The sequence below is a fragment of the Oryzias latipes genome, chromosome 12 (genome assembly GCF_053564925.1).
Source record: "Oryzias latipes strain Hd-rR chromosome 12, Olatipes_Hd-rR_3.1".
Lineage (NCBI taxonomy): Eukaryota > Metazoa > Chordata > Actinopteri > Beloniformes > Adrianichthyidae > Oryzias > Oryzias latipes.
The window spans coordinates 12,421,840-12,445,045 of NC_136248.1; the positions used below are offsets into that span (position 1 = coordinate 12,421,840).

A 23,206-nucleotide genomic window follows, 5' to 3' on the forward strand; every position below is an offset into this window, starting at 1 on the left:
TCAGCTGCACTGAAAAATAGCTGGAAGTACAAAGAAGTAAAAGCTGACATTTACAGCTTAAGTATTCAGCTGCCAAAAGTGACAATCTTATTGACATATGACATTTTTACAGCTTCGGTCTTCCTTTGAGAGTTTTACAGTCTGATGTTTTCATTATGGGATGATTCCAATTTAGAAATGGCATCATTATGTGTTGGAAAAGGGGTTTACCCTCTGAGTTTTGACTCCAGCTAACCGCTTTCCTAACTAAAAGGGAGCATCCCACTGGACCCAGACATGATGGCAAATTACAAATGAGGGAGTTTCCAACACTGACATTTGTGGCGATTGAATGTTTTCAGGAAAATTTAAAAAAGGCAATAAAAAGAATGCTCTTTACAAATGGTCGAAGACTTTTCCCCTGTGTCCCAAATATGTCTTGAACTTGTCTCAAAAAGTTCCAGTAGAAATTGTTTTCATGTGATTTATCTTGATAGAGAGAGTACATTCCACACAGATGATCCACACAGAATTTTACCCAGGAGTCTGTGCAACATTTTTTGAGTCACCAACTGGAAGGGAGATGTCGAAGCCAATTGAACGGCTGGTCTAAAGACTTAGTCGCATGCACCTGTAAGGAAATAAGACAGTGACATACCTCACCTGAAAAAAAAGTTCTGGTCACAAAGCCCTAATGTTCTATATTATTGCAGTGGTTCCATACGCCAGTTGGTATTCCAATTATTAAACAAAAAGACGGCAAGACAGTAGAAATGATGAGTGATTTTATATTTTACTTTAATAATTTTTGTGACTGGAATGCAACGGAAGATAAAGAGTGAAAAGAAACTATGAAGGAGGAAATAAGACACGAGGAGTAGCGTAATTAAACTATTTAGATTTTAGACTTTGTTTCTTCGAAATACACTTTTGCTTCATCATCTGGCAGTGGTGTGTCTGGGGGGGAGGCAGCTCACCGCTCCCCCCAGGGGATGGGTCAGAATGCGGAGAAGAATTTCCCCATTATGGGATAAATAAAGTATCAATCCTTATTATTATTAGTGAAACCTCATCACAGCATTTTTGAATACTGTACTTTTTTTCCTTTGGGTGTTGATACCACTTACAAGATGAAAACCGATAACGCTTATGATTAAACAAACAAAAAAATAAAAATACAATTTTTGAAATGTTCCTTGAAGGCCTTGTCTGGACTGAATTTCTTCTGTGAGTCCATTACACTTTTTCATGTTTTTATTTTTTTTCCATTCCGCTCTATAGGGGGCACCAAATTGAACGAATAGTTCATTTTTGAACTGTAACTTCTTCGAACAGAACTTGTTTTTAGCACGCTACATGTTAGCCGTGTTAGCATATTAACAATCCGTGTAACTCCCAACCGTTTTTGCAACATGGAAAAAACAGGCTGATACCGCTAAAACAAACATTACCGTGACTAAGCCAACTCCAACCTTGTTAGTAACACGTAAGAAAACACAGACGACACAGCTACATATTAGCAGCGCTAACACATTTACATTAGCACCCAACTATTTGCAACTCATGAAAATTTAAAATAATAATTTTGACAGAGAACCTCTGAAACATCAGTAAACACAATCAGAATGAATCCATACACAAAGGGCCCGAGATTAAAAAGCATACTCTTTTGTTTGTTTGTTTTTTAATTAAGGCTTTTAAGTGCGCCTTATAGTGTGGAAAATGCAGTAATTTATCCATCACTGGCCACATCTGTTCTTACTTTTTCCATCTTCATCGTACATGTTCTGTTTTTTCTCTCTCTCCCTCCTTCCATCCCATTTTGCTCATCTTCCCCTCCACCTCTTCCTTTTCCTCTCCCATCCTCTTTTGTCTCTGCTCATCTCCCTGCTCTCTGCTGGGTGTCCTGTCCCCCCCCCCTCTCTGGGACCAGCAGACCTCCTGACGGCTTGGTATTGATCCTCCTATCTCCTCACTGGCTATCTCTTTCTCATGTTCTCTCATTCTGGCCTCCCCTCACATATATGCACACACATACACACACATAGACCAAAACACACACCCTCAGCCTCACATGCATTAGGGTGACAAGATAAAAGGGTCTGTATGCCCCAAGGCAAAGCTAGCTAAACAAGAGACCAGAGGCACTCAGTGTCTAGTGTGTGTATCAAGAAGGGAAACACTTAACCAACCCAAGGCTACAGACACTCAGCCATAACTCCAACAGGAGTCATCCAAACCACCATTTCCTTTATTTACAGGCTTTATTTATGTTCCTTCAAGCCATTATTAGAAACAAAAAACTGAATATTTTCACATTTTTGTGCCTAAAACATGACTTCTACTGTTGCCTGAGAAAGCTGAAGGCAACAAAGCATGCTGTCTTTTCCTGAGAAAGAAATTTTATGGATGATAAATGCAATTTTTAAGCTTTGCCTTGGGAGGGATTTTTGACATCTTGTTGTTTTGTGATAAACTGCTCAAGCAAAGCTATCGGAGCTGAATCTGAGGAGGAGAGTTTGGATTATTTGTTTGATGACCTGTTTTAGTTCTTTTCACAAAAACTGTTCATTTAAGTGTTGATCTCTATCTTTGTGCCGCAACACAGCATAGCCGATGTGTGTATGCATTTGCTTGGTAGCTTCATAAATATGTTCATATTTTACTGTGCTACTGCATTTATCCTTGAAGAGTGGATAAATACAAATACATGCACAGGGCTGAGTTCAGTAACCTTTCTCAAGCCCAACTTCCATGGATGGTTTTGCCTTAAGGGAATAATTAGTATTTAAGACTGCCTGCAAAACAAATAACACAACACAAAACTGTGCAAAATTGACCTTTACAACATTTATGTTAGCTTATTAATTATTTTAAGCCCCCTAATATATATATATATATATATATATATATATATATATATATATACATATATATATATACATAAAGAGTGCAATTTGCATTTATTTCCATTTTAATGTGGCTATTTGTTCATTTTGTTTATAGTTTTGCTTAGATTTGCTCATCTGAAGAGAATTTTCCGGTGGCCTTGAAGTCCAAATCACACCAACAAATAACTCAATATAAAAAACATTAAAGACCATGACGTCAATTAAAAAAGCAAAACAAATAACTAATAAACAAGATTACATTTAAAAATCAAAATAAAATTCCTGAAAGCAATACACAATTCCAAAAAAATTCAACAAAAATAAAAATGAAACAATAAGAAAACAAAAGTAATTTCCAAAAATCAAAATGAAATGTTAAAAGAATTAAACCCAATAAGAAACCGGGAAAAGGTAGGTACTATGGGACATCGCAAATTGAATGATGACATTTGACCATCATTTCAACTGAAAGATATTTAGCATAAAGTGATACTGAATATGCTTCGTACTAATCATAAACCTTCATTAGCATGTGGACATTAAAGACGCATTTGAAAAAAACTTAAACATCATCAGTTTTTATATAAATTATTTTGGTTTTTTAATTGCTATTGTGATCTTTAAAATGTTTTTGCACTGGGTCATTTGTTGGTGTGATTTGCAATTCCAGGCCACCCTAATTTTGACCGGAAACCATCCAAAAAGCTACAAAATCCCTTACAAAAAGCAGCAAGCCAGCACTGACAGCATTCTAAAGACAGGTTTTTATAAACACAAAGTCAATTGTGTTGAAATATTGGGGAAGTATGAATCCTGAGCCCCAGTCTCTGTAGTAAAAGTCCTTAAATTCATCCAGTTCAGTCTTATGTTTTACCGCCAGCACGCCAACAGTCTTATCTACTTCCCTCTTCTTTCCCCTCAAGATAGAATCCTTATTTTTGTTTCTTCGTTTGTCCTTAGGTTATGCTTGTTAAGAAACTGAAAAAAAGCATGCACGCAGTTTGTTGCAGATTAAATTTCTAAAATGAAAAAATCAATATGTCAAACCAAAACAAATTTAGTCTTCGTGTTTCAGCATGATTCACTTTACATGCTTGTTTCCCTGCTGGCAAGCAGAGATCCCAGACCAGAATGCTTTTGTTCACAGCCTCTTTCAGGGTTGTAACAGAGCATATTTTAGATGGTTTTACTACCCTAACCCCTAATCATGATGATGTCTGAGCCATGTCTAATTCAATGCACCCCAAAGCTTGCAAGGCGGTGTCAGGAATCGATACCTGGCATGAAAAACGACGTGACTTTCAGCTGCTGAGGTTGCATCAATCATGCTTTTACCATTAGCTCATCTCTCGACAACGACTTGGACTTCTCTCTCCTACCCCTCCCTATACTCCCCATGTTTCTAGATAATCATTTTCCCTCTGTTCCTCCATCTCTCTATCCCTCACTTTCAGCCCAGTTCTTCTCTTTTCTCCCTCCTTCCCTTCCCTGCCAGCTCAGCGGATGCCCCTCGTCACAGCTCCTATTTCAGCCTTCTGAAGTTTCCTAATTGATCGCAATTAGAGCTGCTATGGAGCAAAGCCACAAGAAAGGGCGAGGGAGGGGGGCCGCAAGACAGACGTCAACAGAAGCTGAACATGTTTGGACATGTGTGGAGTAAGTTGTATTAGTTAAGGATCCAGTTAAAACATTATAGATAGATTTTGCAGTACAAAAAAGTAGGGAAATGAAGGTTTCAGTCAAAATGCAAAGAAGACCTTAAAGTTGATGTTTTTGTTTAAGAATTAAAACAGAAATTAATAATGGATTAGATCAGTGTTTTTCACTTAATGAGGGAAATTGCCCTCATTAACTGATCTAAAAACATTTTCCATCTCCAGGATATCAGCTCTTTGTTAATCCAAACAGGCCCTGATAAAACACTGAGTGGTTAGGAATATGAACGATCATAAAATACTTTTTCTTTGTGTTTATTTGATTCTATTAAAGACATTTTGATAAGAATGACGGTACCGCGATTTAGCCGTAGTGTCAACTGTTTTCGGAAAAGTCCCCCCACTTTAACTGTCTCCACCAATCAGTCTTAGAGGCTTAATCACACGTCATCAGTCTGACTAATCAAAAGTGGTTAATGTCCTCACTTCCTTGTTTCGATTCTGCTCATAAAGTTGCTTAGTTCCAACAAAAAGACCAGCTAAAGGTCATATTTAGCGGTGTAGCTACCGCGGGATCCAGTATCAGACCGGGGAAAAAGTGAACAAAACAATAAAGCTCAGAGACGCGAGTCTGTCTGGCGTTCGGCGGCTGTTTGCACTACATCTCCCATGAGGCATTGGGTTAAAGTGACAGTGTCTCAGCGCACAATGAGTCTTCCTTTGACGTCTTGAAACCACAACAAATACACATCAGATAGTTAACTTAACTTTTATTATGTCTTTTAGAAAAAACAGCTGGAACTTCCAGCTTTTTCTGCCACAACTATCACAAAAATGTGAGATTGCAGAGGGGCTGTAGATCAATGCAGACTATGAGTTTCTCCTTTTTTTTTCTTTTTTTTTGATGCTGGTGTGCCGCAGGATTTTTATCAAGGTTAAAGTGTGCCGTGGCTGAAAAAAGGTTGAAAAGCACTGGATTAGATTTATCTGTGCTTTTTCTTGTTGCTCAAAGCACTTATAATGTGTCCATTATTCATTCACTCCTCATTCATACTTGGTGATGGTAGCTACTGATGTAGCCTCAACTGCCCTGGGGCAGACTGACAGAGGCATGGCTGCCAGTTTTGCACCATGGCCTCTCTGGCCATCAGTGGGACATTCACGCACATTCACACATAGTGGAGCTACACTGGAGGCAAGGAGGGTGAAGTGTCTTGCCCAAGGACAAGGACACAGCGTAGGCTGGCTGGGGGAGCGTGGATCGTGCCGCCGACCCTTCGGTCATTGGACGACCTGCTCTACCACCTGAGCCACTTCCGCCCCAATTAAGACATGTCAGAATCAAACACAAAAGCTGAATTTACTCTTCATCATTGGAGCTTTAACTTTGGTGTTTACATTATTTAAACTACCGTACCTTTTCTACCATTTATGCAATTTACAACATTTTGAAGTGGAGAAATGCAGCTTTATCCCAATATGCAACACTGTACATTAGTAATGGGTTGCTGTCTATAGGAGCCAAGTCCAGAACTTGAGGAGCAATGCCTAGAACTTGAAGAGCTACACCTATAACTTCAGAGGAGCTAAGTCAAGAACTAGAGGAGTTGTGTCTAGAAATTGAGGAGCTAAGTCTAGAGCTTCAGAGGAGCTGTCTATATAACTGGAGAAGCTACGTCTTCAACTGGATGAGCTTTGTCTAAACTTGAGGAGCTAAGTCTAGAACTTGAGAGGAGTTAAGTCTAGAACTTGAGTAGCTAAGTCCAAAACTTAAAGAGCTAAGTCCAGAACTTGATATGATGTGTGTAGAACTTGAGTAGCTTTATCTAAGACTTGAGCAGCTAACTCTAGAATTTGAAGAGCCAAGTCCATAACTTGAGGAGCAATCTCTGGAACTTAAAGAGCTACTTATAGAACTTGAGAGGAACAAAAGTCTAAAACTTGAGGAGACAAGTCGGGAACTTGAGGAGACAAGTCGGGAATTTGAGGAGCAATGTCTAGAACTTGAAGAGCTAAGTCTATAACTTCAGATGAGCAGAGTTTAGAACTGGAGGTGATGTGTTTACAACTTAAGCGGCTGTGTCTACAACTAAAGTGGAGCTTTGTCCAGAACTTTATGAGCTAAGTCCAGAACTTGAGGAGCTCAGTCCTACAACTTCAAGCTACTGACATGAGTCATGCCAGAGTGAACTGACTGCTCTAAGCTGATGCGCCACATGGGCTCAAACTTTTGTCCTCCTTTTAAGATGAGTAAAATGAAAGTCTTTTAGTCATTTTAGTTTTCCATTGTATTATTTGCATGATTAGCTGTGTTTCCATAGACGATGATATTGTACAAATTGTATTTGTGATAATAAATTAGCTAAATGAAAACCTAACCACTTAGAAAAACATTGCATTCATTGAAAAAAAGTTTTTGCGCTGGAAGGAGGTGGTATTTGAGGTGTATCAAAATTGACATATTTGACAAAACTGCGACGGAAAACACTTTTTCCAAAATAAATGAATCAGATACCGAAGGCAATTGCTTCTTGTTAGGAACTGACTGCCTTGGGCACTGCAGAGGAGCAGGCAATGCGGCAATGGAGATCCCACAACACCACACAGATCATCAAAAGTTGAGTGTGTCGTACGAAATTGTTAGATCCAAAGCTCCTTTGTAAAATCAGCAACCACCTTTTCCAAAAATTCCTTCATCCGTAGCCGCAAGAACTGCAATGAAATTCTGAGTGGCGTTTATATTTTTCAAGAGATGTAATTCGACACCAGCATTTATTAATAACATGAACAAAATCCTGCTTATCCATTTGCTGCATATGCAAACGCGCTGAAGCAGAGGAGGGAGGTGTGTTTGTCCACTAAGAGAAAACAGGCAACAATAAAGAGACGAAAAAAAGAGACAAATTATATAAGATTTAAAATCTTTTCAGTCTTGTTTTATTTTTTATCTTCTTTGCTCTCTGTCTCTTTCTGTGAGCAAAGTAAGAGATTTCGTATAACTTCTTTAGTTGAGTTTTCATCATCTTTTCTGATCTGTGTTGAAAATAAAGTTTTATAAGCAAAAATTGCTCAATGATCCCATATTCTATTTGCTGGAAATAAATTCCTGTTATATGACGAGATTGCAATATGAGTGTAACATTTCAGACGTGGGTGACGTACCAGCAGATGTCATATTCAAAAAGCGACTTGGGCGATGATTGAGTGGCAGTGCCGTGGTAGAAATGCTACTATATCTGCTGCAAATCATTGTTCACATCCGTTGCCATGTTTTTGAATGACTTATATTGTGAGTTGGTTTGTTTTTATTTGCATAATTATGATTTAATGGAAACAGTGTCATGGTGAAATTTGTTTTTTTTTTTACATTTCTAGAATTTCTGTAATGTTTTCCGTACATGTTTAATGGAAACGCAGCTACTGATTTAGAATTCACTTTTATTCATATTTCATTCATTTATAGCATTTTGCAGTCAACAAACAAAACGATTGCATACCCATAAGCTAATTTAAATTGATTTTGGAGGATGAGCACTGGTTTTGTTTTTGTTCTACAAAGCAACTGTAGTTTTTCTTCCTGTAATTTGTACGTTTACTCTTCAAAAGTAAGCTTTTGTCATTTAACCCTTGTGCTATCTTGGATGACCCCACCCTTACTTTGACGTGTTATTCCTACCATGACAAAGGTGGATAAAAGTGGAAGATTTCATGTAATCCATGGACACCAGTGAAGAAAAAAATCATTGAAGAAAAAAGGTTCAGAGCACTGTCTAGTGGGTCTAGATGACCCAACTCCCAACGTTAAAGTGCCTAGGATAGCACAAGGGTTACCTGGTTATCCTTAAGGCAAATACAACATCAGACACAATAGGTTGGAAAAAATGGCTAGAAAAGACAATATACTTTGCTAATTGTCCAAATGGGAATGATACCAGGACACAGGAGTTAAGATAACAATGCAGAATGTATGTTAATTCAGAGCTAAGGATAAAAAAAAGTCTGAGTGGAGATAAAAACAAATTAGATAGAACAGGACTTTTTTGAAAAAGTGCACCGCTGAGAGCAAAGGGTTTGTAATGGAGAGATAGCGAAGTAGAATGACAAAGAGGAAGAATAACAATGGTGCCAAAGCCTCTTCCATCCCAACTGCAAACATCCCTGATCCCCCCTTTTTTCCCTCATTTAAATTCTTCTCCATTGTAATTTCAATCCAGCTCTAAACCCCCTGCTGCCCGGCAAATAAGCACACTCACAATCACACACCAGCACTCGGAGAGACATCATGGTGCACATTTGTCGACCTCCAACAGCAAACAGGACCATCCCAGGGCACACAGCTCGCACATCCCAGCTAATCCCTATCAGGGAACACACACTGACAGGGACCGCTCGATAGAAAGGCTCAAATTTCACCAGATTATCAAATACATCTTTGTGACCCGTGCCGTACTAACATGAGTGGGGAATAGCATGCAGCTTGTCACTGAATAACCACTGTTTTGTCAAGCCTACAAGCAGCAAGCAGACTTGCACAGTGCTCAGCTGCGCCTTGTCAACATGCATTGTTGACACAGCTAACTTTATCCTATTTCCTCACACAGTAAACCCTTACACAGTGCAAGGGGTTGTCAGGAATGATATCTAACAGAGCAGACATTCTGATCGCAGTAGTGCGAGCCAGTTATGGGTACCGGATGTTCTCGGGTTGTCGTATGTTCTCGGGTCCTTCGGGGTCCTTCCAATGAGTTATATCACTAGAGGAGACATCACGAGGAGAGCACCGCCATGTTGGTGAGGTCAAGTTTTGAAGACCAAACCACTTTTTATAACATTTAATAAAGAGCTCTGTTTTTACTTTCAATCACGTCATTATATGAAAAAGAAGAATGGCTTGAAATTGCTTAGTTTTGTTCAGAAATACAAACTTCACGAGTACCCATAACTTAACTAGTATTAGACTATTTAGATTTTTTCTATGTTCCTTTATTTTATTTTACTTATGTTTTTATTTATTTGTGTTTTATGTTCATTGTTTCTTTTTTTCCCCTCTATTCTTTATTTTCTATGTTAATATGTTATGTTTGGCAATGGTGACTGATCTTCGAGGCAATATTGATTACATTGTTATTGTTCGTTGTTAACGTTAATGTCGTTGTTAATGTATGATACCGCAATTATCAATAAAGTTTTTTAAAAAAACGTAGCGACGTTAACTCATTGGTCGTGGCAACTTACAGCCAATCAAATAGTGTGACGTCATCATTGGTCGAAGGACCCCGAAGGACCCCGAGAACATACGGCAACCCGAGAACATCCGGTACCCACACCAGTAACTTCCTCAGAGCTATCAAACAGCACCAAGAAGAAAGTCATGTCAGCATGGACAGGTCAAGACTTCACTGACAGGCTCATCGTCCCTTTATAATGACCTAATCCAATAATTTTTAAAATCTATTTTAAAAGTGCTCCCAGTCGTCTTGTATTCCTTTTTTAGACAAGATTAAAGAACCTGTTGTTTTCTATGACATAGTTTCTGCTGAGCGGCAGTAGTTCTTTAAATGTTATGGGGAGGACTGTTGGCGTGAATTAAGCCCAGCCCCTTCCCACCGTCCATCTGTGTATGTGCCCTCCCACTAGTTTACAGCCCCTCACAATCCCAACTAGTGCAACAAAAATGTCTTTTTCCACTGACATTTTGTGTCTGCTCCTGATTTACAATTTGAAAAAAGAAATATTCCGAGATGCAAAGTTTAATTTTCTCTATATATGTCCGCCATCATCAGAAAATGCTACAAGAAAACCTGGTGAGCTGAAACTGTACTTTTATTTATTTATTTTTCTTGGAGCTGCCGTGATGAGTGAATTTCTCTCTATGAAATAAAATAAAGAATCATTTAAATATACAAAAAATCCAGTTTTCATCAGGGTAGATCTTTGAGATATTTCCAGCTGGAAATGTATCTTTAAAAAAAAAAAAACATTAAACTGTAATAACTTGGGAAAAAAAGTTATTCTCATGCACTTATAATCCCCAAACTCAAAAACAGTCTGAAAAACAAGTAAAAAAATGACAGGGAGGGATTCATCCATTACAAAGACTTTTTTTTTAAATCACTGCAGACAATATGAACGACAGATGTTTTGACTTTGCAATCCATTTTCTACACTCACTTTATTCTGTTCAGGGTCACAGAGAGGCTGAAGTCTATTCCAGCCTCCATCAGACAACAGGCAGTCTACACTCTTGACATAGCGCTTCTCCAATGCAGAGCAGAGACAAACAACATTGTGCTTCATGATGCACAATACTACAATGATATAGGGAAAAAAAAAACATTTTAGAAAAGATATTACCAACCACGTCATTTGTAATTATACCTTTATTTGCTGCCTCACAACAAACACATTTTTGTGCATTTCAGACCCCAAGTATGACTAGAACTCCCATTTTAATGCAAGGATTCTTAATAGGCATTCTGGCATGAGAGATACCAGGAAATCCAGGAAATGTAGCTTCTTAGATGCAGTGTTGTCCCCATTTTCTCCACAAACAAACTTTGAAGTGAAAAACCCCACTGGGTCATTGCTACAGTTTCGATTTAAAAGTCCTCCACAAATTTTCTGTGGAGATCTTTTTTATTTTTTCTAGTCTCACTCATTTGCAAAAATGAAGCATTCTCTAAAAAATGCACAGACATGCCTGAAAAGCAGGTATATATATATATATATATATATATATATATATATATATATATATATATATATATATATATATATATATATATATATATATATATATATATATATATATATGTATGTGGGAAAAATCAAAACACGAAGAAAAGCAGTTTCACTTATGTATATATATACACATGTCAGAATCAGAATTTGAATAGCTTTTATTGTCGTTTGCACAGCTTTTACACCGACATACGAGATTAGTTCCAGTACAATCCGCACAAACAGTTCAGAGTTAACTGAGGCTGCAGGAGTAAATGCCTTATACATACACATGTGTGTGTGACCCTTGACCTTTGGATATTTTATTGTAACTGCCTAAATAAGCACATTGACATTTGAATTACATGACAGACTCTACATTCTTTTTAAATTGAGAGTGCTTTGTTGTAACCAACAGAGTAGTATTCCACTAAACCAGTTCCCTCGGGAAACCACTCCTTTTTTTATGTACACATACTTTAATATTTATTTATTATTTTTCTTTTGAATTTTTTGGCTGCTTTTATTTGCTACTACTGAAAAAAAAGGAAATTTACTTTAAAAAAGCCCTTAAGGGGTTAACGTTTGGAAAGTAGACTAAGCTAAACTTGCAGTAGGCTACATAAATAGGGCTAATTTTGGTTATTTGTGCCATTTTTAATGGACATTGAGCTTGAAGCTAAAAAACTGTGCATGAACCAACAACATAATTTCCCCTTTTATAAAAAAAGGGTTAAAAATCCTCTGTGGTTTCCATTGTAACAAGTGTGTTTTGTTCAAAGGTGTTGTAAGAATTAAAACAAAAGAAAAAAAATTCCAAACCAAGACAAAACAACATCTTGCTCTTAACGTAATAGATAAGAAAGCAAGAGCGTCCAGGTTATCCATTAGGCTGCAAGCTTTTAGGTACCCATAGACTTGCTTATACACAACAGACTTATTAGGGAACATTTCAATTTACAATTACTACTCAGATGCACTAGTCTAAAAATCAAATATACATATAGGTTTGTCGTGAATGCAAAACCTGAAAGTTAATTTTAGAAAGCACTTTGTGACAAAGTGTGTTTGCAAAATCAGCCAGGAAGGAAAACAGACAAATCAATGTCAATATTATCTAAGAAGAAAAGAAAAGGCCTGCATGAGTGTTTTCACTGCGGACATCAGATAATGAGACTAAGTGCACAGCATATAAGTGTGTCCACGCGTGTGTGTGTGCAGTAGGTTGGATGTGTTTGTAGAGGAGATTCTGGCAACATGTAGACCCAATGGGATCAAAAAGCCCTTTCTCACATAACTGGTGACTTTTCAGTTTAACTTACCTAGATAGCTGCACTTTCATATACCTAAGGAATTGCGCACTTGTATCAGGGTGGAATACATTTAGTCAACACCGCATCTCAAAGGGAGGATTTGCAGTGATCAAAGTGAAAGAGCAGAAACTTGAAAAGAAGGGGAATATCTTTGTGGGATGTCTCAAATGCACAATTCCTCACAAGGACTACTTTGAACACTGAGTGAATAATTGTAAGGTTAGTCTCTCTGATCTGCACTTTTTAATTAAACGTGACCAAATGAATCAAAAGTAGCGAGGTATAGCGGACAGAATCCCATTTTAAATCTAACAAAAGGAAGAAGGTGAATTAAAAATGTCATAAAATTTAAGAAAAGTGTTATTTATTTTATTTATTTATTTAAGTTCTAAGTCAGACATTGTTAGTATATAGTTTTAAAAATGTGATTTCAAATGCCTTAACACCCTGAGAGAGAAAAGAAAATACATGACAAAGAAGTCAGTTTTAATAATTATTTTAGGTCTCAATGGAATCAGTACCTAAATGAAAAGATTCAATTTTAATTTCTTATATTTCTATTATTCGGACTATAGGCGAATGGTCTATATTTGAACTTGTGCCAAAGATAAGGCGCATCGGACTATAAAGATATGTTTACATTGCCCCCAACATTCAAGTGAGCACTTCCGATAAAAAATATCTATGTAATTACGTGTTGGGCTTCCACATGCAAAACTCTTGCCTTCACACGCAGCTACGCACATTTTTAAGGGCATTTACGGGCTCTACAGACAAAACATGCATCAATTGTATGCGGGTTGAAAGTGATATCAGGTCAAACTTTAAAAAGATCAGGTACTTGGATTTGGCAGTTATGTGTGTGATGAATAATGGAAATGCCACTGAAGAGAAATTAAAAATTGTGGTTTGTGCCCGGATGGAATTATATGACTCTAAGTCTTTCATATAGTAGAATATAACTGTGAAATAATTAGCCTAGACCGAGATTCACAAATTTTGCACCCCCTTCAACATTTTGCACTAAGCCTCTTCCAACTGTAGGTGAAATACGCTAGTCAACAGTGAAAAAAAGAAGAGAAAGCCCCTACCAGCTTGTCCAGTGTGAACACCATGTATTATTTATTATCTATTATGTATTGTGTTAATGTGCATTTAAGAGCCTGTTCTTAAAGGACGTTCTCGAATGCGTCACATTCCTTGTGAAAACATAGTTTAAGACGCAGTAGAACTTGTTTTTAACAAGCTAAACCTTAGACACATTAGAAGTTTTAGCTGCATTAGAAGTGTTAGACATGCTAGCAGATTCACAATAACTAAACTCCCAAACTTGTTTGTAAAACAGAAAATAAAGATTGATACAGTTAAAACAAACTTTACTATGACTACGCACACTTCCAACCTTGTTAGTTACACATAAAAAAGCAGTTCAACACCACTACACGTTAGCCATGTTAGAGTGTATGCAATAACACCCAGCCTTGTGTACAACTTGTAATAAACCATTTTTGACAGAGCGCCGTCAACCTCTCAAAATCGCTTCAGCATCAGTAAACACAACCAGAATAATTCCATACTGTATTTAGGGCACCCCGGATTTTAAGGCAGACGGTCATTTTTTTTTCCAATGTTAAGGTTTTTAAGTGTGCCTTATGGTGTGGAAAATATAGTTTACTGTAACGCTGCATAATCCAATTGTGCAAGCAGCCTAAAAACCTTCAAAAAAAGACAGAACAAAAAACACATGCATAGTAGAAAAAGAAAAAGTGAGTATTTTGCAGCAAGACCGCTGCTTTTTCAGCAGTGTAGCTGCTGTACGTCCTTTCGATTACATTTTCTGAACTTCAAACTAGAAGAAAAGATCCAAACAACCAGTTCCCCTACGCCTTTGATTAACGCTCTCTGGGAAACCCTTTTTTCAGTTACAACTACATTTTTAGAAAAATGACTGCAGGCAAATCAGAATTTCTAAGAGGTGATACCAAACATTGACTTCAAGTCTGTCAGAGTGATAAAAACTATTCAGTGTTCAAAGCATTGTAGCAGACTTGGACTCTTCTAAATGTAACCTGATAGTCCTGTGCTATCATTATGGATGCACCGCAGTGACCTGCGTGGAATCTCAACGTCTGTCTGTGTGCTGTCTGCATATTTGCTGTAATGCTGTATGTGTGTGGGTGTGTGTGTGTGTGGCCTGCATGCTGACTTTTTTCATATCTGAGCGTGGACACATGGAATTCTACACGCCTCAGCAGAGTCCTTTCAACACCCGCCGCTCCACAGACACACACCAACATTCATCACAGGTCGTTTTGCTGACACACTCATGTCACCTCAGCAACCAGATACAGTTAAAGATGTGATAGTGACAGAGGGACAGAGACCACCTCACTGGCAGGGATGGGATTCTCAACATGAAAGAGCATTAAAGTGTGCCTAATTCTTGTTTTATATATGTTTTTCTTGATGTATTTCTTTGGGAATCATAAAACATTGGTAGCATAAAGCTTTGTTTTCATGCAGTTCAGCTTCTCCGTATTTTTTTCAAGCACGCACTGAGGTTTTCATCCTGAGTGATCTCTGCTGCAAACATCAAAGAGGTGTGTGGAAAGTTTTGTGTTTCGGGATAACAGTATGATGAAGTGATGCAGAAATATTGCTCATCTGCTGTGCAAGGGAAAAGTGTCTACAAAGATAATAAAGAGACTGTCAGGACCACAAGCTTGCTAAAAAAGTAAGACCCACATAAGCAAGAAAGATTAGATGAAAAGACAACCCACTAACAAGAACTAATCTTACCTTGGGATGGGAGGAATGTCAGCACAGCCGTCCTCTTCAACCTGTCAGAAGAGACACAGAGTTAGGCGCTGCATTTGCAAAGCATGAGCAGTAATAGATGTGGGATCAGGATCTATGTCAGCTCTGATTAGTATTTTGAAAGGTCATTTTATGAAAAAAGTGACCCACTCCGATCAATTTTTGATCTGTGGGATAAGCATTCCCTGTGGTCTTTTAATTATGATTATGGAGTTTTTCCCCATATAATAATAAAAAATGTGTTGTTTTCTAGGACATGGTTTGTGCAGAACATCAGGAGTTCATTAGAAAGGCGCAGAGCAATCCCACCCCACTTCCCATCACCCCTCAGTTTACACTCTTTACGCTAGTTTACATCCCTTCACAATCCCAATCTATCATTAACAGTGCAACAAAAATGGCGAGCAATATTGGAGCTATCCAGTTGTACAATTTTGAGCCAGATACAAGCTTAGACGAAGAAAACAAAGATGTATCAGAAAAAAAAAAAGTGGATGCATCATAATGGAGCAGAGCAGGGAGCTTGTGGCCCACCCAACATATTTTCTACCCCACAAATAAGCTATTTTTTAAACTGCATTTTTTCATCTGGTCCTGTTTCACAATTATTTGAGTGAAAAATACTCAGACATGAAATTCTTTGTTTGATTTTCTTTATATCATCAGAAAAACGCCACAAGAACATGTGGAAAAAAACACAATTTTTACAGGAGTAGGCCTTTAAGTGTGACATTAAGGTTTTTTTTTTTTTTGGTTAAATAATTTTGAATTTTTAATTCTATACAGATCACCTTTAAATGAATGGCCAAAACTTAAACGTATATTGTCTTTAAGCCACCTACACCACAGTCTTAGCTACTCTGAATTAGCTTTCCTCTTTTTGCACTCCCACTTCCCATCTGGTTTCCATTTTCCCCACCTGCCCATCAGTCTGCAGCCGGGGACAGGTGAACCTATTACACGCTCTCCACACTGCTTGCCAGACACACTCATGCACACACACACAACCAATATAAAATGAATAAATAAATAGAAAACACACTAGCTTACTTCACGGTAATTTAACTTGTCACGCACATCAGCAGAATCGGCTTCGCTGTAAAACGGCTGTTACCGCAGACACATCAGTCTCTTGATGAAGTGGTCTGCTGTCCAGAACAAAGACTGCAAAAAGGAAAACCTTCGGCTGCTGCAAGGACATGGAAATGCAGCTGATTTTGTGCTTACTTCTCAAAAAGGACTAATGTTGTACTGCAGCAAAATGTGAACTAAAATGATAAGTGACAAAAAATGTTCTTATTTACTCCAAGAAAATCCCTACAAATCATAAAACACCTCCTCCAGATTTGTAGGAAGCAGATTTTTGTACAGCAACAATTGTCTGACCTCCAAGAGCACTATTGCAACCTTTCCTCCAAAACTGATACAGATGGGTTAATAAACCTTTGGCTTGCATTAGCAGTGATAATGGAGAAAACACACCATAAGAAAGTAAAAAAAGTTGTCCAGCGTTTTTCCAAATAAAGCTGTAAAGCCTTTTTATTACTTATTAAAGTTATTTATTAAACCTTTTGTATGTTAGGAAAAGATTGCTGACCTGCAAGATTTGACATTTATAATGTGAGGAAAGTGTCAATTGTAATTCTTTGGTTCAAAACTTATTGTTGCATCTCATTTCTCCTTTTTGTAGAACTTTACCATCTTGTACAAAAAGTTTTTTCCAAAGGTTGTAACCATAAAATGCAATTTATTATAAATTCCAGCAGCTAACCTTTTGCCTTAATCTAATGCTCTAGTTAGGAGTAAAAAAATAAGGATATAAACATTTTGCAAGATCCAAAAATAAAAAAAGAAGGAAGTACATTCTTTTTCAAGGCTGAACCAAAACAAGACTTTGCAAACATGTTAATGCAATCAGTGCAACATCTTTGAGGAAATACAACACATCAAAGCTTTTTTTTTTTTTTAGACAGTGCATCACTTACCACCACAGCAAGGTCATTGTCATTTGAAAATAGGCAGCTGTAGAGTGATTCTCCGTTAGTCTGAAAGTGTCTGACACTACTCGTGTTGAAAACTTCAACCAGCGTATCCTTTAACCGAGCTATGTGTGAGATGTTGGAAAAGAAAATGTGTTGATTGCAGGTATTGAAATCTGTCAGTTTTTTGTTTTGTTTTGATTTCTTCCTGCTTTTAGAATGAGTCAAGAGAGATGGCCTAACTTTCACTTGTTTTTAAAAAGCCGCACATGTCAGAGAAGAAAAATAAATCCTTGAACTCCTGCAACATTTTCCGCACTACAAGGCAAACTTAAAAGCCTTAATTTGATTCCAAAAATTACATAAAAAGTGTGTAACAATAACAATTCTGGAGTTACTGTGTAAAAAAAGAAGAAGGACAACCTCTGAAAAATCTTCAGCCTGGCTAAAACCTACAGCTTAGGCTGAGCATGATTCTAGGAAGACATGCTACATGCTAAAGGCTTAACATCAAGTTTTCCCTGTCACAGCAGTGTGGTTCTCCATATTGTCAACTGTCCCAACACTCTTAATGGACTTTGGGGACAGATGTGCGAGCCAGCTGCCAAACCCCAGGCTTAGGATCGTACTTTCTCCACCTCTTTTGGTATCCTGTTAAAATTAAAATGTCCTTAGTATGATAAATTGTTCTTTCCTTTTCCAGGAGAATGAAAAAGCTTCAAGTCATTAATTTTCAAAAGTTAAGTCTGATTAAAACTGAAAAATGAACACATTCAACGCATCATTTCATCATTTTTAGACAGAAATGCCCATTTTAAAATAATCCAAGAAGCTCAAACCAGAGATGGTAAGCAATGCATTGCAGTGGTGCAACAATAAATCAGCAAATTAAATGAAGTCCTCAGTGTCTGAGTGCATTGTCTAAAATCCAATATGAATTCAGTCAGTGGTCCTCAGATTCCCTTCTTCTGCTCTATTTCTCTGGCTGCTCTGCAAGAGCTATTATTAGCAGGCAGAGGGATCGGGTTAAAAAGAAAATTTAATGTCCACTGTAACCCTTGTGCTATCCTAGGCACTTTAACGTTGGGAGTGGGGTCATCTAGACCCACTAGACAGTGCGCTAAACCTTTTTTCTTCAATGATTTGTGATCTTCACTGGTGTCCATGGATTACATGAAATCTTTCCACCTTTATCCACCTTTGTCATGGTAGGGAGAACACGTCAATCTAAGGGTGGGATCATCTAAGATAGCACAAGGGTTAAAAACAAAGGACACACCTACATAAACGTGGAAATGTGCAAGTTTATCTGCAGAAAAAACAATGTTTCAACTAAGTTACATAAAAGTCAACCTAAAGTATTCATTTTTAGCTGATTATGTATTTATATCTTATGAGATAGGAATCATTGAGTTTTATAGGAAATCTAAAAAAAAAAAAAAGAAAATAAGCAGAATAAGCTACAGGAGGAGGAAAATATAAGGTTCACTGAGTGAAAATGTCAGAGGTTGAAAAAGCAAACTGATGGAAGCAAGTTCAGACTTTAAGCCTCATAATCTGCTTCATAACTGTCATTTGACATCACCAAGCAGATGCTTTATCTTAGCTCCTGTTCTGTGTGCCTGCTCTAATGTAACAGGCTGGGGGATCTTTGTCATCGTGTGGAGAGACGCAAAGGGAAAACAGAAAGGCAGGCAGACGGACTTTGTCTATTAATCCACTGCATGAGGGTTGGAGAGGATGAGGAGGGCTTATGGCCACACTCAAGGAGGATAGGAAAAGTAAATGTGGCCATTAATGAACATTACTGATCATTAATACACATATATACACATATATGTTTTTATGATGCCTTTGCATAATAAACTAAGCAGCCCCCATTTTTAAAAACTCCATATGTTTATCCTTTGCATGCATCAATTATTCATGTTCATTTATCCTCATATTGTCACAGTCATTTTTCTCTTTTTTATGTGTGGCTACTGGCTTTGGCAGTGAAAAGAGAACATAACCCCTGTAACTCAGACAGCTAAACCTTAAAAAGTAAAGTTTGTATGTTTCTCACTAACCAAAGCAACATATTCTAATTTAGAAAAGTCTTGGAAAACAGATTTATTTTACAATGTGCCATTTCATTTTATTACCATTCCAGTATTATTCTCTGTGGCTCATCGCTTCCTTTCTACTCTCTTTAGATTTCGTAACGCCCAACTACGGTAGCCGTTTTGGTCCAGTTGTTCCGCTCTGAGCAGCCTTTTTAGACTGAGGAAACTCAGAATGAACTGGAGCTCAGTCCGATTGGAAACGAACCAAGACCACCTCGAAAGATGGGTCCGAGACCAGTTCCTGGTCCTGGACCAGGGTCCGCTTGGGTGTATTTAGACTGAATATTTGTAATCAGGGTTAATGTACTCTTGTACACTTTAGGTGAACCAGATGTTTCCAGTCTTTATGGATAAAAAATATTAGAAGGTAGGTTTGCTCCAGCAGCCCCATGACCCAGAAAGGGATTCAGCAGGTTATTAAAATGGATAGATGGACTATTTCAGTTATGTCTTCTTGGCCTTTGTCATGTTCTGTTTTTAAGGTTTTGTGCACTTTTCCTCTGTCACAGTCACACTTGGATTGAAGTTGATATTTATCCACAGTTGTCTTTATTTATGGATGGAGCCGGGCTATGGGGGAAACAAGTGGGGGAGTCACTATGAGTGTCATTATTGACAAACATTAAGAAATTAACAATGCAAGTTTTTTAAGCTTTGCAAAAATAACATAAAATAAAGCTAACATTGAAATAACATTAAATTAAAAAAAATTAAATTCCTGGCACAAGGCTGGTTTCTCTCTGTGTCCAGCATCTTAGATTGTTGACAATCTTTGCTCATAACCGAGTTATAAGATGGAAAAAAAGATAACTGCATTAAAATAACTAAAATCTGCAGAGGAGCAGCATTATGACTAAAATTTCTGGTCTTTCAAAAAAACCTTCTTTGGCTTTTCAATGCTCACTGAGTAAATAACCTCATGAGTTTTTGCAATAAGAATGAACCAACTACTGCGGAACCAACCTTTGTTCAGACAAAATTGCACACTACGGCCAATTCAGAAAAGACACACAAAAAAGTCAGGAGTGTGTTAAAGCAAATAAAGAAATAATCCATACAGGTCTGAATTAAAGCAAAAATGTAAACATGTTGAGATGTACCCGCGTTATCCTTGTGTTGATTGCAGGAATTAAACCCTCTCAAAGAAAACATTTCACACAACTAAAGACCTCACACACTAGCTAGATAATGGTCTTTAGTTTTTCTTTCTGTGGCCACTAAATTGCTATCACTTAATTCAACAGAGACACATATGGCTTTAGAGAACAGTTCTCTACTATTTAGTCATTATAAGTTGTTGATATTTGCCCAACAATAAACTTCTTCATTTCAACTTCTTCATCAATGCAAATTCTCCATTGTAACACACTATTGATGAGATAAGTACTATTTAGCTTTTTTACTCAATAATAATAAATCTCACAACAATCTCTATAACTTCCACTAAAAACAGGCTTCTGTTTGATCCCTTCTTTGACACAGGAAACAGTTCATCATCGTCCCATAAACGTACATTTGAAGGTTAAAAAAACAACTTTCAATAGTTCGTTTAATCTAAACCTAACAGAGATTGGACATTCTCCACCAGGGGTGTCAAAACTTATTTTCACCAAGGGTCACATCAGCATAGTAACTAAATTCATTTCAATACACTAAAACTGGAATGTTTCCTCTGAAAAAAAACATAATTTGTGTCAATTATGAATAAAAAACTAGAGCATTTATTATATTTATTGACCCTTTTCCTTCTTTTTATAGCTCTGCCTTCACATTCTCACCTAAATCCATGGTAGATGTTCAAAATCAGCCAGCTATAGGAGAAAAAGCATGGAGCTTCAGTTCAATTGTTGGTTTCTTTTGTGTGTGTGTGTGTTTTTTTTTGTGTTTTTTTACCTCTTGTGATTTTGGACATTATAAATTCACTTGAATTCTCCTTCTGGAGCTTTTGTTCTCATTGTTCTTTTCAATGGTCTTAGGTTTTACTGTATATTTTTTAACACTGTTTTTTTTTTGCTTTTAATTTCCTTTTATAGAGCTCTTAAGTGTTTAGGAGGTTTGTATATTTGATTTTTTTAGAAATTCCAACAAGTTATCCACATCTAAGGTTTTACTCTCATTAAGCAGAGTTCTGTTTTTGTACCTTTTTTACTTTATTTTTTATCTATTTTGTCCTGAAAAAATTGTTTGATTTAGAGTTTTTTTTCAAATATTACTATTTTTAATTTTGATTCATATATTTTTTTTTAAGTAGAATGGTGTCTTGTGACAAGATAATCTAAATTTGTAATCCTATTAATTTCCAACAAGAGTAGTAGTTCCCCAACACTGCTTTTTCACTGATGGAAAAAGGTCATTTTTTCAAAGGGTATTTTTGCTGTTGTTTTTTTTTTTCACCCAGGAGAAAATTTGTAACGGTGACGTTACGTTCACACTGGGCATGTGACGCGTGTTTAAGAACGCACATTCTTGAACAAGCATTTAACCCATGGTTTTCACACTTGTCTGTCGGTACCAGATACTAACAGGCATCTGCCACCTACAGTTGGAAGAGGCTTGATGCGAAATTTAGAAGCGAAATGAATCTTGTTCTACTACAACAAATATTACATACATACAAAGGGCTTGGTATCATATAATTTCCACCTGGACACAAACCACAATTAATAATTTTCTCCTTCATAATTTTCAAATGGTTGGCACATCCGTGAATTTAAAGGGACGCCATCCATATGTCCCTTCCAAATCTGAGTCACTGATTGGTCAAAGTTCACCTGGTTTAACTTTCAATGCACGTTAAATGGCTGCATGTTTGTTCAGGTAGAGTCCATAATGGTTGTAGAAAGTTGCATAACTACGGGTGAACACAATAGTTTTGAACACGAATTAGGCGCATTCACATAAACCTTTTAATTAAAAGTAGTTGCTTGAAGATGCATTGCTGCGGGTGGTGCGAACGTAGCCTAATAGTGAATTGATAAAGCAGTCTCCTGAATTTTTCTGTTTTACATTTTTGGAACAGCTTTTGTAAAGGATAGATATAAAATATTTGCTCATAAATAATTTTAATGTTCAGAAATGGTCATAAGAGGCCAGAGGAAGACATGGAGGAAAAATAATTTTTAAGTTAAAAATATGTTTTGTACAATAAAATGGGAGTGAACAAACATATCTAAAAGCATTCAGGAAAATACTATTTTATTTAAAAATGTAATGTAGAGCAAAAATCATTATTACAGGTTAAAGGTCCACTTAAACAGAGATCGCTGGAAAATATTTACATTCTCTAACAAAGTGTGAAGATGCTAATAAATAAAGGGGGAGCAAAGAACTGAAACGGGGTGAAGCTGCCGATGAAATCGTCAGGAGTGGATGATAAATCGAGGGATGAAGACAGAGGGAGGGCAGAAACTGTGACGAAGCCGTCTGCTTTGAAAATGACATGAAAATGAAGGCATACTTGGGGAGAAGCCAGAATGTGGTGACACCTGAGGTTTGTGCGGGATTAGGGTAGGTTGGCTCACCACGATAAGATGACTGCCACCTTATCTGCTGCCGTCAGACTGCTAACACACATTGTAGACACAAACAGGCACCAACAAATCAACACAAGTGCAGCTCATAGAGTGTGACTGGGGGATAGCAGACGAAACACCGTTGGAAGATTGGCAGAAAGGTGTTTGGGTCTGTGATTGGAACTGACTCAGAAATCTGTGCATCACTGTGCATATAGTTATGCATATGCATTTT

General features: G+C 37.3%; 1 protein-coding gene across 7 annotated transcripts in view; it reads right to left on the minus strand.

Moving 5' to 3' along the window:
• Window positions 1–23,206, minus strand: part of cntfr (ciliary neurotrophic factor receptor) — a 308,146-nt gene that overhangs the window by 254,501 nt on the left and 30,439 nt on the right. For all 7 annotated transcript variants that reach the window (XM_023961133.2, XM_078956136.1, XM_023961135.2 and 4 more), the window contains one exon: window positions 15,358–15,398. The gene's annotated coding sequence lies outside the window, so the exon portion shown is untranslated. The remainder of the gene's footprint in view (window positions 1–15,357; window positions 15,399–23,206) is intronic.